The following is a 20,806-nucleotide window of genomic DNA, read 5'->3' as shown; positions in this document are numbered from 1 at the left end:
CTCCTGTTGCTTGCAACTCCAGTGAGATTCACTGAGGTTGTTGCTGATTGGGGGACTGCCAACCCTCCTCAAGACCTCCTGCAAAAACACTTTATTGCATCTAAGCCAATAACAACCCTCAAATTCTGTCATTATCCAGTGGGCCGGGGCAAATTGTGACCAGGGAGAAAGAATCACACATAACAAGACAAAGTCCAGGATGCTTCCAATGTATGTAAGAGACTCAAAACACACCACATTATTTTTGCTCATTAAGGAATCAGTATAAATTTGGTATTAAGATAATTTGATATTTTAGAGTGGTAGTCTTTTGACTCCAATTAAATATACAGTTCAATAATTGATTTATATTTGTGATTTTAAGTGGAAATCTTACTAAGCTTATATATATAATATATATAAAATATTATAAGATATATATCTTATATATAAGATGTAGATATATATAAGATATATATCTTATATCTGTAAGATGTAGATCTCATATCTTGTAGATGTCATATCTATGATATAAGATATAGATCTCCTATCTTATATATCTCATATGTATATCATGTATCTATACTTCACTATTTATGTAACTTTATCTGATGTATAAGAATTACTTCAGTACTGGGAAGAGTTGTCAGATCACTGAGATATTTAAAAGCAAATTGAGTGTAAGCAATTTATAAATGTAATTCAAAGTTTTGAAGATGTTTAATTATTTGATTTGGTTAGTGGGATCCAGCATTATTTTTGGATCCCTTATAAGTGATTAATTGCTGGGCATAGAACCAGCTTTTAAAACACTAATAGAAAATGATAGTGGCTCATCAAAATCCGTGTCTTTTGCTCCTTGGTGGACACTATGTTTCCCTATCTCGTGGCAGTGAAATTAGCCAAGTAACTGAGTTCTAGCCAAATGGAATTGAGCACAAGTGATGTGGCCATTTTCCTTCTTGGCGGACGAAAACCTCTCACAGGCCTTCCTCCCTCCTACTGGCTGGAATGGAGATGATGAAGGCAACTTTGCCAGCAACTAGTTGGAGGGGGCAAAGCCTTGGTCAACTTGGGTCCCTGAGTGGCTTCATCAAATAAGGGGCATTCCCACATCCATTTTTCACTTGTGCTATTTTGGCACCACTGAGGCTGTTACATAAGCAAGAAATACACTTCTATTGTGTTGGGCTACTCCACGTTTAAGACTCCTTGTTACCTAGCCTTCCCTGATGAATACATTAACAGAATACCAAAGCCTAAGAGACAATTAGGTGTTGGTGAGCCAGGCACTGCAGCACATGCCTATAGACTGAGGCAGAAGGATCTCTTGAACCCAGAAGTTCAAGGCTATAGTGTACTATGAATGCACCTGTGAGTAGCCACTGCACTCCAGTCTGGGCAATATAGCAAGACCCTATCTGCCTAAAAAAAAAGATTAGGTGTTAGAGTTTGTATCTTTGTGAAAAGCAAAGCAAACTTCTGCTCAGACTTTTCTTAGCACAAGAATTACCTTTTGCAAAGCTTCACATTGGTAGTGATTTTTCACTTGGGAGCTCATATCTAACAGAGCTGTTGTGGAATATCACTTTTTTCTTCTTCTCTAGTCTCACTTCTGATTTTCTCCCATGACAGATCTAAACCCTGTTGTAAGGGAGTTCACAGATCAAGCATAATGTTGAGGAGAATGTTAAAACAAAATCTATTTCAATTTTTAAAAGTAATGTGTACTCAAAACATTTGGAAAACATAGAAAAGTCAGAAAAATATCATAGAAAGTCAACCACTGACAATATTCCCGTACTCAGTATTTCAAGTTATTTTTTATTTTACATAGTTGATATCATATTATATACAAAAGGTTATTCTTTTTTTTCTTTTTTATTTCTTTTTTTGAGACAGGGTCTCACGCTGTTGCCCAGACTGGAGTGCAGTGGTCCAATCTCAGCTCATAGCAACCTCCGACTCCTAAACTCAAGCGATTCTCCTGCCTCAGCTTCCTGAGTAGTTGGGATTATAGGTGCATGCCACTACTGCCCAGCTAATTTTTGTATTTTTAGTAAAGATGGGGTTTCACCATGTTGGCTAGGTTGGTCTTGAACTCCTGACCTCAAATGATCCACCCGCCTCAGCCTCAGCCTGGGATTACAGGCATGAGCCACCATGCCTGGCCCAAAAGGTTATTTTTATGTTGTGATTTAAGGAATTTAAAGTCTGGAAACAAGTTGGAAATAGATTCAGGAGTCGGACAGATCTTAGCTTCACTACTGGAGGGGAGAATTCAGCTTGATTTCGCCACCATACCCAGGCCTGCTGAGGCCTGCCTTAGGGCCCTCTATGGGGAGATTTTACCTATAGCAGGACATTCACCTGGCCAACTGCAAGGTGAATCACCACTTCACGTACGTTGGAGGCTTCAGAAGTGAAAGAGAGATGGAAGACACAGGAAAGTAGTTTTGAAGAAATTGACATACCCACTTGAGAAAAGTAGATGAATGCATGGCAGCCTCTCACTGCTTAAAAAGTCTGCCTCTGCTGTTATTTTTTTTATTTTTTTTTTATGTTTGACTGATGACAGCTTTTAAGTCTCACCCACCCTTTCCTTATCTGGGCAAACTGATTAAAAAAAAAAAAACTGGGTTCTCTCTCCATTGGCATTGGTGGGAGGTTTAACTAGGTAAGCCCTTGCCCACAGTGCACAGGAACCTCTACCCAGCCCAGCACCCTAGCCACAATGAAATCCCCAAGCTAGTCTCCTTTTTCCAATCTCTCAAGCCATTTTTGGACCTGTTGGAAAGGCCTGTCTGGCTTTCCCCAGAGACATCCATGATGTCAGTAACAAACCTTTTGATACCCTTGGGGCATTCATGTGACATCATCAGCCTTAACCTTTGACTGTCTTGGCTGGGGGCCCATGTGCTCTGCAGATGACCCTACAAGTGCCATCTCATCTATCAAATAAATCATTTCTGTATGCGTGCACATTTATTTATTTGCTAACTGACACTACCCTCAGCAATGCTGTGTGTAAAGACATCTCTGGACCTGCAGTTATCCTGTTCCCTTAGGATAACTCATTAGAAAGGGGAGTACATAGAGGAAAGGCTGTGCTCATTTTAAGTTTCCTGAGATGTATTGGCGAATAGCTTTTCAAAAGGTTGAGCCACATCTCAAGGGAACCGGACAGTATGGCAATCATGAGTGTGCTGTGAAGACCTCCAAGACAAGGAGCTATGGACCAAGGGCCCCAGTGGCTGCTCTCTGAGAGTCTGGGAGAAGCTGAAGTTCCCTGACAGTGACTTTGGTTTGAAGACGCGACAGTGGCTTTGCTCAACCCTCTCTAGGCTGCACCTCTAGGGCACTTCCACCAACCTCCCTTCCCTCTCTCCTTCGTGAGGGCACCTGACCACGTAGTTCCTCAGCCTTCCCTGTGTCCTCTTGCAGGTGTTTCCCCTAACAAAAGAGGAAGGTGTTTCCCCTTTGCACATTTCATCCCATCTGGGCATCTGCTTCTTAGAGTATCTGGACTAACACAGAGGGAGGAGTGGGCAGAGTAGCAGCTCAGAATCTGAACTCCTGAATCCCAGGCCCAGCTCTGCTTCTCCCTAGCTGTGGGAATGTGGCCAGTTGACCTTCCCTCTGAGTTCTTCTCAGTTCCTACCTCTGAAGGATAGGGATTCATGAAACATGTTTGACAATGTTGCTGTGAAAACAGTGAAACTCTGAATATGCAATGCACACACACGGCCACCTTTTCGTTCCCTCACATTTCATAGAAAATCTGGCCTGTTTAAACATGTACAAAGGTATACATGGCACAGAGGCACCCATGTGCCCAAGATTCAGGGTGAACCTGAGCTGTCACTGCAGGCACCTCCTGATGGGAAACTGTAGAATGTCGCCTTCCAAGTGTCAATCTTGGCCCATGCTTTAGTGACTCATGGGAACTCAGGCCAGACTCCGCCCTGGGCGCCTGGTCTGTGTGAGTCAGGAACACAGATCTTAGCCCATGGCCTTTGGCTCATATCTGGACAGCTGACCTAGGGTGGGGTTTCTAGGAGAGATTGTTTGGAAGACAAGACCACATGGCGAGAAGATTCGGCAAGTCCCTGAAATCTGAACAAGCACAGTCAGGCTAACAGAATCTGTACTGGAGGTAGGGCAGGGACCTATCCCGAAGAATTATTCCAATGACTCTAAATCTCAGGCTGGGAGGCTTTTGGCAAGTCACTCTGAAGCTTGAGTTTTAAGTCTGTGGCCAGAGACGTATTGTTATAAAGGATATTACAAAGGAACAGGTGAAGAGATGCATAGGCTGAGATATGGGGAACGGGGCCCAGAGCTTCCATGCCCTCTCCAGGTGCATCACCCTCCAGGAACCTCTATGTGTTCAACTCTCCTGAAGCTCTCCTAACTCAGTCCTTTTGTTTTTTTATGGAAGCTTCATTACATAGCCATGATTGATTAAGTCATTAGTCATTGGTGATTAAGATCACTTTTAACCCCTCTCTCCTTTCTGGAGGTGGGGGTTGGGGGGCTGAAAGATCCAATCTTCTAATCTTGCCTTAGTCTTTCCAACCCCCGTCCTGAAGCAACCTAGGGCTGCCAGCCACCAGTCAACTCATTAGTATATAAAAAGGCACATCACTTTGACGATTCTAAGGATTTTAGGAGTTGGATGCCAGGACTCTGGGATGAAGACCAAGACCAAATACATATTTTACAACATCACAAGGGGTCTTATCAAAGGGCTTGAGAGCATGGGCTCTCTTCTGCCCATGTGAGGACAGCATCTATCCCTTTTGCCCTTCCACCCTGTGTGGACACAACAACAGGGCGCCATCTTGGAAGCAAAGAATAGACTCTCAGCAGACACTGAATCTACCAGCACCTTGATCTTGGATTTCCCAGCCTCCAGAACTGTGAGAATACATTTCTATTGTTTATAAATTACCCAGTCTCAGGTATTTTGTTATAGCAGAACAAACAAACTAAGACACTATCATCTATCTTTTAATTATTTTTAATAATAAGAAATTTGAAATCCATCACCGTAACAAAATCTAACACGTTTCTGTCTCCTCCCGCCTCAAACATTCAGCCAGCCAGAGACAGAGGGACTTCATGGTTTTCTTTTTGGTGCTTTTAGGCATCACGAGGGATCTGAGGGTGGCTATAATATAGCTGTTAGATGGCTCTGTGGGTACGGTTATGTATTTTTGGCACAAAGTCTTTGTCAGTGATGCATATTTCAACTAAATATTTCAACTTCTTCAAACTGTGTGCATTTTCCATTTTGCTGAATATTGCCAGTTACTCTCAAGTCACTGCATAAGCATACCTTTCTGGAATTGTGCAGAAGTTCCCATCTGCAAACATTCCATCCACACCACTGTTATCAGGCTTAATATTGTTTGCCTATCTGGTGACAGTAGTATAGTATTGTCATTGCTTGATCTTGTGGTTTTATGATTCCTAGCAAGAACGAGCATGTTTTTGTATGTTTATACACCATTTGGACTTTCTGTTCTGTGAATTGTCTCTCATATATTTTGTCCATTTATTTTCTATTATGCTTTCTGTCTTTTTCTCAAGGGCTTAAAAGCATTTTAATTTGTTGCCTATTCTAAAGGTTATAATATGTTCTCTCAAGCTGTCTTTTACATTTTGTGGTGCTTTTTGTCTTACATGCATTAAATTTCCATGTAGTCACAGTTATTCATATGTTTGTGATTTGTGGTTTTTATTGTTATAAAATACACATCACATAAAACTTACCATTTTGAACATTTTAAAGTCTATAGTTCTGTGCCATTAAGTATATTCACGTTGCTGTGTAACCATCACCACCATCCATCTCCAGAACTTTTTCATCCTCCCCAATTGAAACTCTTTCCCCATTAAATGCTAACTCCCCATTCCCCTTCCCCTATCCCCAGTACCCACCATTCTACTTTTTGTCTCTATGAACTGACTATTTTAGGTACCTCGTTTAAAAGTGGTATTATAAAATATTTGTCTTTTTTAATTGGCTTATTTAACTGAGCATAAGGTCTTCACAGTTCATTTATGTTGTAACGTATATCAAAATTTCCCTTCTTTTTAAGACTGAGTAATCTTTTAGTGTGTGTGTGTGTGTGTGTGTCTGTGTGTGTGCGTGTGTGTGTGTTTACCACATTTTGTTTATCCCTCGTCCATTGATAAACAGTTGATATAGTTTGGTGTCCCCATCCAAATTTCATGTTGAACTGTAATCCCCACATGTTGAAGGAAGGCCTGGTAGGAGGTGATTGATTCATGGGGGCAGACATCCCCCTTACTGTTCCAGTGAGTGAGTTCTCATGAGATCTGGTTGTTTAAAAGTTTGTAGCACTCCCCCCTCATCTCTCTCTTTCCCCTGCTGCCATGTGAAAAAGGTGCTTCCCCCTTGCCTTCCACCTTGATTATAAGCTTCCTGAGGCCTCCTAGCCATACTTCTTGTTAAGCCTATGGAACTGTGAGTTGTAATTAAACCTCTTTTCTCAATAAATTACCCAGTCTCAGGTAGTTCTTTATAGCTGTGTGAGAACAGACTAATACAGAAAATTGGTACCAGGAAAGTGGGGCGTTGCTGTAAAGATACCTGAAAATGTGGAAATGACTTTGGAACTGGGTAGTGGGCAGAGGTTGGAACAGTATGGAGGGGCCAGAAGAAGATGGGAAGATGTGGGAAAGTTTGGAACTTTCTAGAGATTTGTTGAATGGTTGTGACCAAAATGCTGATAGTGATATGGACAATGAAGTCCAGGCTTCAATGAGGAACTTATTGGGAACTGGAGAAAAGGTCACTCTAGCTATTCTTTAGCAAAGAGACTGCCAGCATTTTCCCCCGTCCTAGAGATCTGTGATACTTTGAACTTGAGATAGATGATTTAGCATAACTGTCAGAAGAAATTTCTAAGCAGCAAAGCATTCAAGAGGTGACCTGGCTTTTTCTAAAAGTGTACGCTCATATGCGTTCACAGAGGTAGTCTAAAATTGGAACTTCTGTTTAAAAGGGAAGCATAGGGTAAAAGTTTGGAAAATTTGAGGCCTAATCATGTGCTAGAAAAGAAAAACCCATTTTGCAGGGAGAAATTCAAGCTGCTGGCTGCAGAAATTTGCATAAGTAAAGAGAAGCTGAATGTTAATCACCAAGACAATGGGGAAAATGTATCCAGGGCATTTCAGAGACCTTCAGGGCAGCCCCTCTCATCACAGACCTGAAGGCCTAAGAGGGAAAAATGGTTTTGTGGGCTGGGCTCAGGGCCCTGCATCTCTGTGCAGCCTCAGGATATGGCATCCTGCATCCCAGTGCTCCAATTCCAGCTGTGGCTAAAAGAGGTCAAGGTACAGCTCAGGCTATTGCTTCAAAAAGTTTAAGCCCCAAGCCTTGGCAACTTCCATGTGGTGTTGGGCCTGTGGGGGCACAGAAGGCAAGAGTTGAGGTTGGGAGCCTCTGCCTAGATTTTTGAAGATGTATGGAAATGCCTAGATGTCCAGGAAGGAGTCTGCTGCAGGAGTGGAGCCCTCATGGATAACCTCTGGTAGGACAGTGTCAGGGGGTGCAGGTGGGGAAATGTGGGGTTGGAGCCCCCACAGAGAGTGCCCACTGGTGTCCGGCAGGGGTCGCGGGGTCCTCTGATGCAGCAGGCACCCCTCGCTCTCACCTCCTGTGGTTGTCAACTCACGGACGGCCCCCTCCGCGGTGGTGGGGATGCTGTCCCGGCGGCCCGTCGTGCTGCCCTCTCGGGGTTTGCACGAGCGCTGGCTCTGCCTGGGCCTTTGTGGTGCTCCTGGAGGAGCACCTGGTGGAGGGTTCCAATTTCTCCACCTTCTCACCAACACTTGATTTTTCTGTTTTTATTTTTTTAAATAATAATCATCCTAATGAGTGTGCAGTGGTATCCTGGTTTTGATTTGCATTTCCCTAATGATTAGTGATGGTGAGCATCTTTTCATGTGTTTATTGGCCATTTGTATATCTTTTTGGGAGAAATGTCTATTCAAGTCCTTTGCCCATTTTTGAATCGTGCTGTTTCTTTTTTGTTGTTTTTGAGTTCTAGGGGTTTTTTTTTTTTTTTTTTTTTTTTTTTGAGACGGAGTCTCGCTCTGTTGCCCAGGCTGGAATGCAGTGGCCGGATCTCAGCTCACTGCAAGCTCCGCCTCCCGGGTTTACACCATTCTCCTGCCTCAGCCTCCTGAGTAGCTGTGACTACAGGCACCCGCCACCTCGCCCGGCTAGCTTTTTTGTATTTTTTAGTAGAGACGGGGTTTCACCATGTTAGCTAGGATGGTCTTGATCTCCTGACCTCATGGTCTGCCCGTCTCGGCCTCCCAAAGTGTTGGGATTACAGGCTTGAGCCACCATGCCCAGCCTGGAGTTCTTTATTCTGGATTTAAATCCCTTATCAGATATATAATTTGCAAAATTTTTCTCCCATTTTATGAGCTGCCTTTTTACTCTGTTGATAGTGCTCTTAGATACACAAAACCTTTTAATTTTGATGAAATACTGCTTATCTATTTTTTCTTTTTTAGATTGTGCTTTCAAGTTCATATCCAATAAATCATTGCCAAATTCAATGTCATGAACTCTCCTCCTCCTTTTTTGCATTTTAAGGTATCTTTACCCTCAATAAACTTTTATTTTAAAGTGTCTTTTTTTGTATTTAATCTTTTGTTGAGGAAAAGTATATTTTTATGAATGAAATGAGTAAGGGATCCAATGTATTTAATTTCATAAGGCTTCCTGATTGTTACAAACCATTTCTTGAATAATACTTTTTCTCCAATGATTTGTAATGCTAGCTTTGTACCTATATATGGGAGTGGGGAAGTCTACCTCTCTCATGCTCTTTATTCATTTTTACTAATCTATATCTTACCCCTGGGTCAACACTACACTGTCATTAATACAGTATATAATAAGTTTTGCTCTCTGGTCGGGCCTGTTCCCCTTTGTGGAGAAAAGAGCTCATATAGCAGACCTGACACTGCTCTCTTTAGAAAGTCCTGCTTACAAAGTTGGCCCTGAATGATGTCTGGGAACCTGGATTTGGGGATGATTGCAACCATTTCCAGAACTGATAAGAGTGGCTCACTGTGCCTAAACCATTTGTGCAAACAGTAGGTTCATGTTGACCACCTGCTTTACTTCCAGGAGTCTGGAAGTTCGGTGCATGTCAGGCAGAGGGGGCCATGTATCCAGCCTGCAGTAAAAACTCTAGACGGTGAGTCTCAGTGGCCTTCCCTGATAGATATACTGTCATAGCTCATTGCTGGAAGAATGAATGAAGTGAGTCCCATGAGACTCTACTGGGAGAGGACCCTTAGAAACTTGCACCCAGTTTCCTCTGGACTTTGCCCCTGTGCCTTTTCCCTTTGATAATTTTGCTTTGCATCCTTAACTGGCATAAGTTATAGCTTTGAGGGTGACCACATGTCAAGTCCTGTGAGTCTCCTGGTGAATCATTAAATCTGGGGTGGTCTTGGGACCCTGAATACACCCTTTCTCCTTCTCTGGTGCCTCTTTCTTCTTCCTTTTATTCAACAATATCTTGGTTATCCTCATGTCTTCATTTATTTTTATGACTCACAATTCTCAAGGATTCAGTTGACATCTCATTGCATTTGCCAATAAATCCAGGGGTGGAAGGAGATCAATACATATGTCTATGCCAAATATTGTGTGTTCATTCTCACTACCAGCCTCACCGTCCTGAGCTCTTCCCTGTGCCTCTGGATCACAGAGCCTGAAAACTACATTTCCCAGACTCTGTTGTTCATGGGCCCAATGAGAGTCCATCATGCGAGGCACCGGCATGAGGTTGGAGGGAGGAAGTGAAGGCCTCTTTCTTCTCTCTGGGACTCTGTGTGTATTGCAAAGCACAGACATGGAGTTTTGACCACAACTTTGAGCATCTTTTTGAGAAGCACTCACATTGGGCTCCAGTGTCTGCCCTGTGATCCCAGAAACCTCAGAATTCCTGACCGTGCCCTTCCTGGGTTTTGCTCCCTCAGCTTTCCAAAGACTATGAAAACCTCTAATTCTGTATCATGTCTCTTCATCCTTAGAGTTCCCAGAATGGTTTCTCTTTCCCTGGCCAGACCTTAACTAATATTGTTAAATCAAGTTTAGCCTAAAGCTGCCTCCTTATATATTCTAAGTTCAGTCTAAAGGTTTCTCTGTACATAATAAACTGCAACTGAATTAGATGTGTAAACAGTGTAAACTAACCTACTCTAGTGCCAGTCACTGTGTTTGGGCAAATTAAAGACAGCCAACTGTTCAAACTGTTCAAACTCTTCAAATAAGGCAAATGCCAACCTATAACCAATCTAGCTGTTTCGGTGCCTCAATTCTATCTTCTGTAGGTCACTTTCCTTTTTCTGACCATAAATATTCTTCCACCACATGGCTGCACTGGAGTCTCTGAGCCCACTGTGCAAATCACTCTTCGTTCAATTAAACTCTTTTAATTGTCTACGGTTTTGCTTTTAACAATATAACACCAGCTAGGCACAGTGGCTCATGCCTGTAATCCCAGCACTTTGAGAGGCTGAGGTGGGTGGATCACTTGAGGTCAGGAGTTCAAGACCAGCCTGGCCAACATGGCGAAACCCCGTCTCTACTAAAAATACAAAAATTAGCTGGACATGGTGGCACCTGCTTGTAATTCCAGCTACCTGGGAGGCTGAGGCAGGAGAATGGCTTAAACTCAGGAGGCGGGGGTTGCAGTGAGCTGAGATCCCAACAATGCACTCCAGCCTGGGCGACAGAGTGAGACTCCGTCTCAAAAAAAAAAAAAGAATTTGACACAAGATTTTTGTGGGGACACAGATCCCAAACGTATCACTGCTTATGCCTAAATCCCTGTCTTGGCTTGAAAGAAACCCACACTAAAATATGCATTTACTCAGAAGCCATAATAACAATAGCTACTATTACTGGATGCTTACCATATGCTGAGCATGTGGTTATGCTGAACAAACAGTATCTCCCTTAATTCTCCCAGAATTCCCATGGTGCACTTACTTTATGAACAAGGAAACCAAAGCACAGAGAGTTGAAATAACTTGCTTGAAGTCAGAAAGCAAGGACCTGGCAGATCCTGGGTTTTAACCCAGGACTCTCCAACTCCAAATTTTTGAACTTGCCCCACCCCTACTCTGATGTCAAAATCCATATCATTCCACAAGTATGTTGTGTGACTTTGGTTGCGTCATTTTAAATCTCTGAACTCGCCTGGGTCTGAACTGATCTCAAAATCTCTTTCTAGCATTAGCAGATGATAGCCCCGTGACTCCAGGATGCAGATCACCTTCCAAGTGTCCCTTCCGCAGTGGTTTGCATGGAACAAAGGACATAGTTCCACCTCCAGTTCTACAGCCCTTGCAGATCCCCTACACCATGGCTGTCTCACTGATAAAGGCCAGAGCCCAAGTCTGGAAATCCACAATCCACACAGAAAGATGGAAGGAGCCTGGGAAGAGGGAATGAGCTCCCTCCGTGAGGCCCAGGGGCACGAGGAGCCCCTTACTGTTCCAGCCCCACAAGGGATGGCTTTATGCTTCCTGCAGAGGGTAGCCTTGCAATGTGCATAAATTAAGCACGGTTCAGTCTTTATTGCCATGCAAAGCCTTGGGAGGACTGTTTTATATGTCTCTGTTTGCATGGCGTTACCATCATATAGGCTGAAATTAATTCCACCAGACGGGCTGCTCACAAGCAGAGCCAAGAATTTCCTGGGAAGGAGTTAGGTCTGACTTTGGCAGCCGCTGTGTGCAGTGATAAAGGCCTCTCAGACGGTCTCACACAGCCGGGGCATCCAAGGGTATTATATTCTTTGGCCCCCGAGGGCTATTTCTCCCTCTTCCAGAAAAATGGGTGTGGAGTATGGACTTGGAGTCAAGGCTGATCACAGATGGGAAATGGACCCTGGCATTCTCCCTCATCCCCTGGATCATTTGATCGATGAGGCTAGCGAATCCCAAACAGGCCAGTCATCACCCCTGTCTCCAAGCACCAGAGCCATCGGGTCTGACTTCTGGGCTGGCTCCTCTGTCCTGAAACCAGACTATTGCCCACAGGAGATGGTTCCCTGAGCCCTGTGGCCTTGTTTCTGCCTTGGGTTGTGTTGATCCTTTGTTTTGCAAAGAACTTCTAACATGTTGTCCTATTTGAGGCCCCCCAGAGGCGGGGAAGTAGGGGAGGTGATGTTATTAGGCATGCTAATCATCATTATGATAATCACCACCATTTACCAAGCATTTCCCTCTGTACCAGCCCCCTTGGAAGCACTTTACACCCATGAACACATTGCTCTGCAGAGAGACCCAGAGAGGAGAATGAAATGACCCAGGGCAGAGACACTCCCAGGGAATCTGCTCTGTGCCAGCCTCCTCCCCAGAAATTTCACAATCCAGAACTGTTGCAAAGTTTGCAGCTTGCCAAACATACTGTGTTAATCTCCATCCCTTTGCTTATGCTCTTCCATTTATGTGTCTAGCATTCCCTGGAAAATGCCTATTCATCCCTCAAAACCCAGCTCAGGATGCGTTTCCTTCTGCAAGCCCTGTTGTATCTCCCCAGGCTGATTGCATCTCCTTTCAACTAGCATGTATTGGTAAGATTTCAAAAACAGTAAAAAACTCTTGTCTGCACAGGAGCTTAGGTTAGCGGCTGCTGAGTCTAGTCCCTCTTCAGAGCCACTCCCCTCCCTGACTGTCCCAGCCATCTTCCTCACTCTCCATAATCCTGTTGGGTTTGGCCAAGGGGCGACATCCACAGATCTGAATGGGGGAGAAGAGTGGGGGTGGATATTGGTTCCCCTAGCTCCCTCTCTGTGTGTTGTATGCACTAGGTGTTTTGTTTTCTGTATTCAGATTATTTGACCTCTGAGGCCTCGCTAATTCTGAAGGGTCTGCCCCTCCCAGGGCAGGCCAATCTAGAAATGGTCAACAATTCACTCAAGAGTGTGCTTTACAAATGCCAACCCACAGATCCAGAACCCACACCCTCCACCTCCTCCCCTGTGGAGCTGTCACACTCCACCTGCCCTGTTCACCCCAGGGCTGGGAACACAACGCAGGGCAGTAACTCTGTGCCCCAGATCAGCTAAAATTATTCAAACCAGCAATCCTAAGCCTGCCTGCCTTGTCTCTTTTTTCCTTCCCATCAAAACCTCAATGAAGGCTCTTGCCTACCATCTCCCCTCCCTGTCTCCTGACCCACCCAGATGTTTCCCCCGTGGATCTTCATAGCATGGTGAGCCCTTTCTTATTGGGAACTCTAAGGAACAAATGATCTTTTCAGTGCCAGTCCTCTCCCAATCTGCTGGCCTTTTCATACCTAAATAATAATACTATGGCAGGGCGCAGTGGCTCACGCCCACAATGCCAACACTTTGGGAGCCCAAGGCGGGTGGATCACCTGAGGTCGGGAGTTTGAGACCAGCCTGACCAACATGGAGAAACCCCGTCTCTATTAAAATACAAAATTAGCTGGGCATGGTAGCATGTAATCCCAAATACTTGGAAGGCTGAGGCAGGAGAATCGCTTTAACCCAGGAGGCAGAGGTTGCGGTGAGCCGGGATCTCACCATTGCATTCTAGCCTGGGCAACAAGAGCAAAACTCTGTCTCAAAATAATGATAGTAATAATAATACATACATACATACATGAACACATGAGGTTGCTTAGGGCTGGTTGCTTCTGTCTGCTGGAACCCCACTGCTCTGGCCCGTTGCTCCCACCTTGTTCTTCTGTCTCTGTTCCAGTGACCACCCCCTCACTCCCCATCAGGCCTAGGAGCAGTGACACCACCCCCTGCCCTTAGCCCTTGGGTTCTGCACTGTCTCTTGCTGGTTACCCAAACCTCGCTCACAACTTGATGAGTAGTCTTTGTATTAAAGTCATCTCAGTCACACAGTTTGAGAGTCTCTGTTTCTTGGCAGAGATGGAGCCATGAGCAGACCAGCTGAATACCCTCCTCTCCATCTATCCAACCGCCTTCACTCGCTTGTCTCAAAATCTGCCTCCTGCAGGACTCTTGAGTCCAGCCTCTGCTTCCCGCATCTTGGTGTCCCTGCACAGCAAAGTAATCCCCATCCTGCAGGGAGCTGAGACAAGCAGCAGGATGGGAGGACAGCATTTGGTGGTTGGTCCAATGGAGGGATTGATGGAGGAGTCACAGAGGATGCCCCAGTCTCCAGTGTCACCAGTGGTGGGGCCAGACAGAGAACAGGCTTGTCGGGGAAAGGGATGAATTCATTCATGGTGTACTGAGCTGGAGGGGCCTATGGCATCCACATGGCCAGGCCAGTGAGCCAGGGAAGAGGGGAGTCATGGTGTGGAGAAACCCCCCAGGAACCATGCAGAGAGGAATGGGAGTGGGCCTAGGGGAGCCAGGCTGGCATGTGGAAGCAGCAAGAAGCCACTGCTGGGGCAAAAGGCAGAGAGAGGAGAGGAGAGAAAGGGAGAGGAGAGGAGAGGGCAGAGTCCAAGGGCCAGGCAAGGCAGGCTCTCATGGGGAAGTCCCAGGGACGTGAGCTGAGAGGAGCCTTTGGATTTGCCAACTGAAACATCATGTGGGCCTGTGGTTTTTGCAGCAAGGAGGAGGGGGCAGAGGTGCGTTTGAGCAGGCGAGGATGACCGTCGAAGGTGAGTGAGTCCTGACATGGACGTGCTCAGAGGATAGCCTCGGATACGCGCAGGTGCATGAGAAGCTGTTGAAGGAAAACAAACAAGGGCAGGAGGTGTATTGGGGGCTAGATTGCGTCCCCCTCACCCACATTCACATGTGGAAGCCCTAAACCCCATACTTCAGAGTGTGATTATCATTGTAGATAGGGCCTTTCGGGAGGTGATTAAGGTGAAATGAGACCATCAGCTTGGGGCCCCAATCTGGTACAGCTGTTGTCCTCATAAGGAGAAGAACAGACACCAGAGCCCTCTCTCCTTGAGCATCCACACAGGAAAGGCTGTGTGAGGACACAGCAAGAAGGTGGCAGTCTACAAACCAGGTAGAGAGGCCTTACCAGGAACCAACCCTGTTGCACCTTTATCCTGGACTTCCAGCCTGCCGAACTGTAAGAAAAGAAACTCCTGTTCTTTAAGCTGCCTGGTCTGTGGTGTTCTGTTAGAGCAGCCTGAGCTGACTAATACGACAGGTACGGCCACCTGGCCTGGTCAGGGGCAGGTGGGGGAAGGACAGGAAATGGAGAGAGCTGAAGGATGGGCAAAGTCGAATGGCTGAAAGGGTGGGGAACAGCATTTCATGCAGAGGGAATTGCATGTCCAAAGCCAGGCATGGAGCAAGCATGGCTCATTGGAATAATCAAAAAACAGGTCATTTTTAGAGTAGGATTTGCCTCTCTCTCTCTCTCTCTCTCTCTGTGCATGTGTGTGTGTGTCTGTCTGTCTGTATTTAGTTTTTCCTTATGTTTTATTTCTTATGGGGCCTCAGATGCAGAGGGTTGTGGTGATCATTTCCTGACCTCATCCCCATCTAGTAGGAGAAAGCCTTAATTTTCACTGATTTCTTCTCTCTTAGCTCCATACCCCAGCTCCGTTCCTCCCATAGTCAACCGTTCTACAGTTTTGACATGTACTTTTCAATTATAAAATATGTGCTGCTATTTGTATACATATATATTTTTTGTAGGATGTATTGGGTCCCATATCTTGATTTCTCCCTGTCTTCTTTCTTTCCTGCTGTCCTTTCTTCCTTCTCCTTCCTTCCTTCTTTCTTCCTTCTCAGCCTTGTGTGAGGTCTTAAGATCCATCATGCTGCTGTGAAGTGGTGAAATTTGTCACTTATATGCCAGGGCATTGCATCCCCCTCCATTTTCCCCGTAATGGCCACACAGGGTGTTTTCCTCTCCTTGTCCTAGGGTGGAGATTTGCAGAGTGTCTGATGAAGGAGGGAGCGAGACAGGAGGCCAGGAACCCCAGGGATGGCAGGATGGGGAGGGTCTAGTTCAGGACAAGGGAGAAGAAGGAGGTCCTATGCCCTTGTGTGATTTCTCCAGGGACAGTGTGAGTGGATGGACTTGCCCAGGGTTGGAAATGGCTGGGACCCACGAAATGACAGGGAAGGGAGCAGATGCCGGCACCTTCCAGAACACCCTTTCATTTCACCCAGTGAGTACGGGAGGCCCAACTGAGACTGGCTAGTTGCTTTGGGAGGTGGACCAGCTGGCATCCTTTCAACAGATTGTCTTTAAATACTTGTGGAATGCTTATTTGGAGGGGTGCAGAGAGGAACTTATTTTTATTAATAAAAATTGCATGCCTCTCTATGCTCAAAATAAGAGATTTATTATGTGCATTTATTATAGGTGATTTTCCAAACCAGACAGCATCTTGGGAGGCATATTAAAGAGTCTAAAATGTAGATAATAAAATAAAGCCCTCATCTGGGGTCAACAGCCCTACATAATACCTCGTTCTGTTTCTGAATCTCAGCTGGCTGTGATTTGCAACTTCACATTCCCTCTTGATGGCTGGAGCCAAGTGGATACAGCTTGCGGAGCCTGGCACAGAAATCTACAGCTGAGGTGGGTCATCCAGAGACTAGCGTGGTTTAATTTCCATTCCAGGCAGTGTCCACACTGGCAGGACCAGGGTTCAAGCTCCCATTTGGCCAGCTCTGTAAGCTATCGTGACTGGAGACCTGCGCTAACTGGAGCTGGATTTCTGATTTATGCCAGTGATGTTTTCATGCCCTTACTGAGCCGTGTCCCAGGCAGAGGCCTGGCTGGCCACCCTTGACACACCACTAGAGGTAGCTGCTGTAGTCTTCATTTTACAGCCGATAGCACAGGGACCAGAATGGCTAAGTGACTTGCTAAAAGCCACATAACAAGACTGTGCATGGTGGTTCATGCCTATAATCCCAGCACTTTGGGAGACTGAGCTGGGAGGACTGCTTGAGACCAGGAGTTCAAGATCAGCCTGGGCAACAAAGTGAGACCCCTCTCTACAAAAATAAAAAAAATTAGCCAAGGGTGATGGTACACACCAGCTACATGAGAGGCTGAGGTGGGAGGATTGCTTGAGCCTGGGAAGTTGAGGCTGCAGTGAGCTGTGATCACACCACTGCACTCCATCCTGGGTGGCAGGATGAGACCCTAATTCAAAAAATGAAAATTAAAAAATGAAAAGCCACCAACGCGAAAGCAATGAAACTGGGATTTGAATTCAGCTGATCTCAGAGCCCTGTTAATGCACTGGGCCTCATAGTATATAAACCATGTCTTTTATTTTCTGTATTCTGATGCTTTCATGACTGGGACCTTGCAGACCGTAGAGAGACTGCCCCTTTCCAGGGCTAGCCAATTTCTATAGATTGGAAACCACTCCTGTGAGTGTGACTTTCAGATGTAAACCAACCAGTCCAGATCCCACACCCCAACCACCTCCTCCATTGAGTTCTCACTCAGGACCACTGTTCCCGTCTATGCCCCTAGACAACTCAATGTAGCTACACTGCCTTGCCCATTCCTTCCCATGGAAACCACAGCAAAGGCTCTTACCCACGTGTTTCTGCCCCCTCTGCCTCCTGACTGACCCTGGCGACTTGCAGGGAGAGCTGTGCCTCTCATTTCTAGGGATCTGTGAGATAAAAACTTTTTCATTCCTAACAGTCACTTCTTTGGGTCTTACCATATTTGATTAAAACAAATCCTGGATCACCTTAAGAATGCATGCATTTTCTAACAATCAATATCCTGTTGATGCCAGGTGCCTGGCTCAGAGCTTTCACCCTCCCTTTTTCTTTCTGGGTATAATCACATACAGTAAAATGCCACCCATCTTATCTTCATCAGCCCCAGCACTACCTCCTATCGTGCCCAGTTTACCCACAAGGAAACTGGATGGCAGAGAGGTTCAGTAATTTGTTGGACATGCAGAATAAACCAGCAGCTGAGAAGGAATCAAGTCAATGTCTCATCAATTCATCTGACTCTCTAACAACAGGGTTGGAAAATAGCCTCCCATTACTTTTCCTTGTGCACCTGACTGAGCCCTCTCTAAATTCTACAAGAATCACTCACCCATTCATTGCCTCATGTGCTCATTCACTGTCAGTGACTCTGTGCCTAGCCCTACTCAAGGCACTTGGGCAATAGAGAAATGATTCCAGTGTGGTCCTTGTCCTCAAGGCCCTGCAGGTCAGCTGGGGTCAGGCACACACAGAGAAGTTGGGGAGGCTCAGTGGAGTTGGCACAGGACTGGTGGAAGCAGAAGCATCCGGGGCCCTCCCTGGCCCCGCATGACAGAGGGGACGTGCAGCCCACAAGCCCCGGGCTGACTGGGCTCTGCCCGTGCCCTTGAGATCAGAGGCCTCCATTTCCTCTCTTGTTTTAACAAGCAGGGAATTTCCGCATCTTCTACGACCTGGAAGCAAATTCCACCAGCCCCTCTGCTCGCCGCTCTTCCCTTTTCTTCCCGCAGACCCCTTCTGTCTTTCCTATCTGATCCTGAGGGCTGTATGATGTTGTCTTTTTCCTGCAAATGACGATGTGAACCTTAGTTATGAGAGTATCCAATGCCACCTTCTAAATCATCACAAATATCAGCTTATCCCCTTATCTGCAGGGGATATGTTCCAAGACCTGCAGTGGATGCCTGAAACCTCAGACAGTACCAAACCCTAAATGCGCCATGTCTTTTCCTATATGCACATACCTATGATAAAGTTTAATTTATAAATTAGGCATGATAAGAGATTGATAACATTAATAATCAAATAGAACAATCATAACAATCTACTGTAATAGAACAATTATAACAATCTACTGTTATAACAATCTACTGTAATAACAATTATAACAATCTATTATAATAAAAGTTAGGTGAACACGGTTCACCTAACTCTCTTTCAAAATATCTTACTGTACTCATCTATTTCCAGAGCTCAGTTGATTGTGGATAACTGACACAAGGAAAGTGAAAGTGGGTGAGAGAGGCCTGCTGAATTGGGAAATTGTTAGACAACATTCTGCAGTGGCTGAACAGTGGAACACCATGTTGTCATTTCAGTGCTATACAAGAATATTAACTGATGTGGAAAGCTGTCCATTACAATAAAGTTCAAAAAGAACTTGCAAACTACAAGATGCATTATGATCCCATTTGGTATAAATATTAGAAATATATGCATCAGTGTCTAAGGATTGGGATTCAGGACGTTTTCCTTTTCTCCCAGCTCATTTGTGGTATTCTCTATTTCTGTAAGAACAGGTATTGTGTAAAACAAAAACATTTGCATTTACTATGGCCCCTCCCTGCTTTCTACCAAGTCTGTGTTACTGGGCACAGAGATGGTCCTGGAAGAAGAGAGATCTTGGGAAGGAATGGGCCTGTTCCAGGAGCCGGGAATGTGATTGTTTGCCCTTTTGCCCCACAGTGATCCCTCCAGGTCCCCAGGTCGGGTTAAGAGCCCTGTCACAACAACCTTCGGGTTGTGGTCCACCCCCATGTCAGGCAGTAGAAGGTTCATCTGTAAAGTAGAAATAATTGCCTCCACACCCCCTGTTGGAAATTGAATGGCTTTACGCACATAAAGCACCCCACCCGAGGCCTGGTACACACTAAGTGCTCAGTAAAAGCCCAGCCATGGGCACCCTACCTTGTGCTCTTCTCTCAGCTGTCCTTGTGCTTCTCTGCTTCTATTCCTTATTCCTCCTCACTCCATCTTTTCTCACCCTCTGTCTCTAGTCCTTACTCCCATAATCCCTTCTTTGTTTTGCTATCTCAGCAGGACGGGAGTGTCAAGACCAAGTTTTTTCCCAATGGTGTTATCTCATCGAAGCCTCATAACCTTGCAGTCAAATCAATGGTGTTATGCCCATTTTATAGAAAAAGAAACTGAGGCCCTGCATGATGCACTGTCCATTGGGATTGGTTTTGGATGGCTGTCCCAAGTCTCCAACAATCCTGTAAGCACTAAGGGTAAAGACTGCGTCCCCTTCAACCTCTGTATCCCACACCCCCTACCCTGCACCCATTTTGTGAAGCCAAAATAGGTGGGGCCTGGGTGAGCAGGAAGGACCTAGTATGATGGTGGTGGTGAAAGGATTATGCCACAGTATAGACAGAGTAGTTAGATTTAGACTCTTACCTCCTGTTCGGGAGGCTTCAAGCCGGTAGCTAATTTTTCTAAGCCCAGTTTCCTCATCTGTAAACCAGAGATCATAGCAGTCCCCACTCTCCATGGGCTGCTGTGATGATTAAATGAGAAATACACATAAAACTCCTAATAGGAGAGCTGGGTGGGCCATGTGTGTGCAGGACAGGTCAGCCGGATGGCGCTGTGCTCTGGACGGAAGGTGGGGTGGGGTCAGGTCTTCCGCTTCCTTACCTGAGGCAATGACTGTGCCCCAGCCTTACCAGCCTGGTGTTCTGGGTGCTTCTGGAGTGGGGGTGGCACTCAACTGAGGGTTGGGGCTTCACAGCAAATTCATTTCCACTCGCCCAGACCCTCCCCTGCCCCCTTTCTTACCGGGACTCATGAAAACCCGGTCGCATTTTCCTTCAGCTCTTGATGAACCAATAACCTTGGACATCTGAAAATAAAACGTCTCTGGCCCCCACAGCCTACTGAGGTTGTGTGGCTCTGCAGACATTATAAAACATCAAATTAGATGGAAAATTGCCCGGGGTCCCTGTAAATGAAAATTACTCTTTTTTATGGGGGGAAAAAATGACCCTTATAATCGCAACAAACAATTCCGGGCTCTTCCTTTTACTAGCCGGCTCACATGGCAAGCAGTATTTTCTCATTCCACCACTTTGGCT

The 20,806-nt window shown here is 45.5% G+C and overlaps 1 long non-coding RNA gene across 1 annotated transcript in view; it reads left to right on the top strand.

Moving 5' to 3' along the window:
* Window positions 1-19,117, top strand: part of LOC108523804 (uncharacterized) — a 55,825-nt gene extending 36,708 nt beyond the window's left edge. Inside the window, exon 3 of the long non-coding RNA XR_001883897.1 lies at window positions 18,921-19,117. This is a non-coding gene — a long non-coding RNA (uncharacterized LOC108523804). The remainder of the gene's footprint in view (window positions 1-18,920) is intronic.
* The last annotated feature ends 1,689 nt before the right edge of the window (window positions 19,118-20,806 follow it).

Source organism: Rhinopithecus bieti, unplaced genomic scaffold (assembly GCF_001698545.2).
Source record: "Rhinopithecus bieti isolate Rb0 unplaced genomic scaffold, ASM169854v2 scaffold_75975, whole genome shotgun sequence".
In the NCBI taxonomy this organism is placed as follows: Eukaryota; Metazoa; Chordata; class Mammalia; order Primates; family Cercopithecidae; genus Rhinopithecus; species Rhinopithecus bieti.
This window is presented reverse-complemented; position numbering and strand designations above follow the sequence as displayed.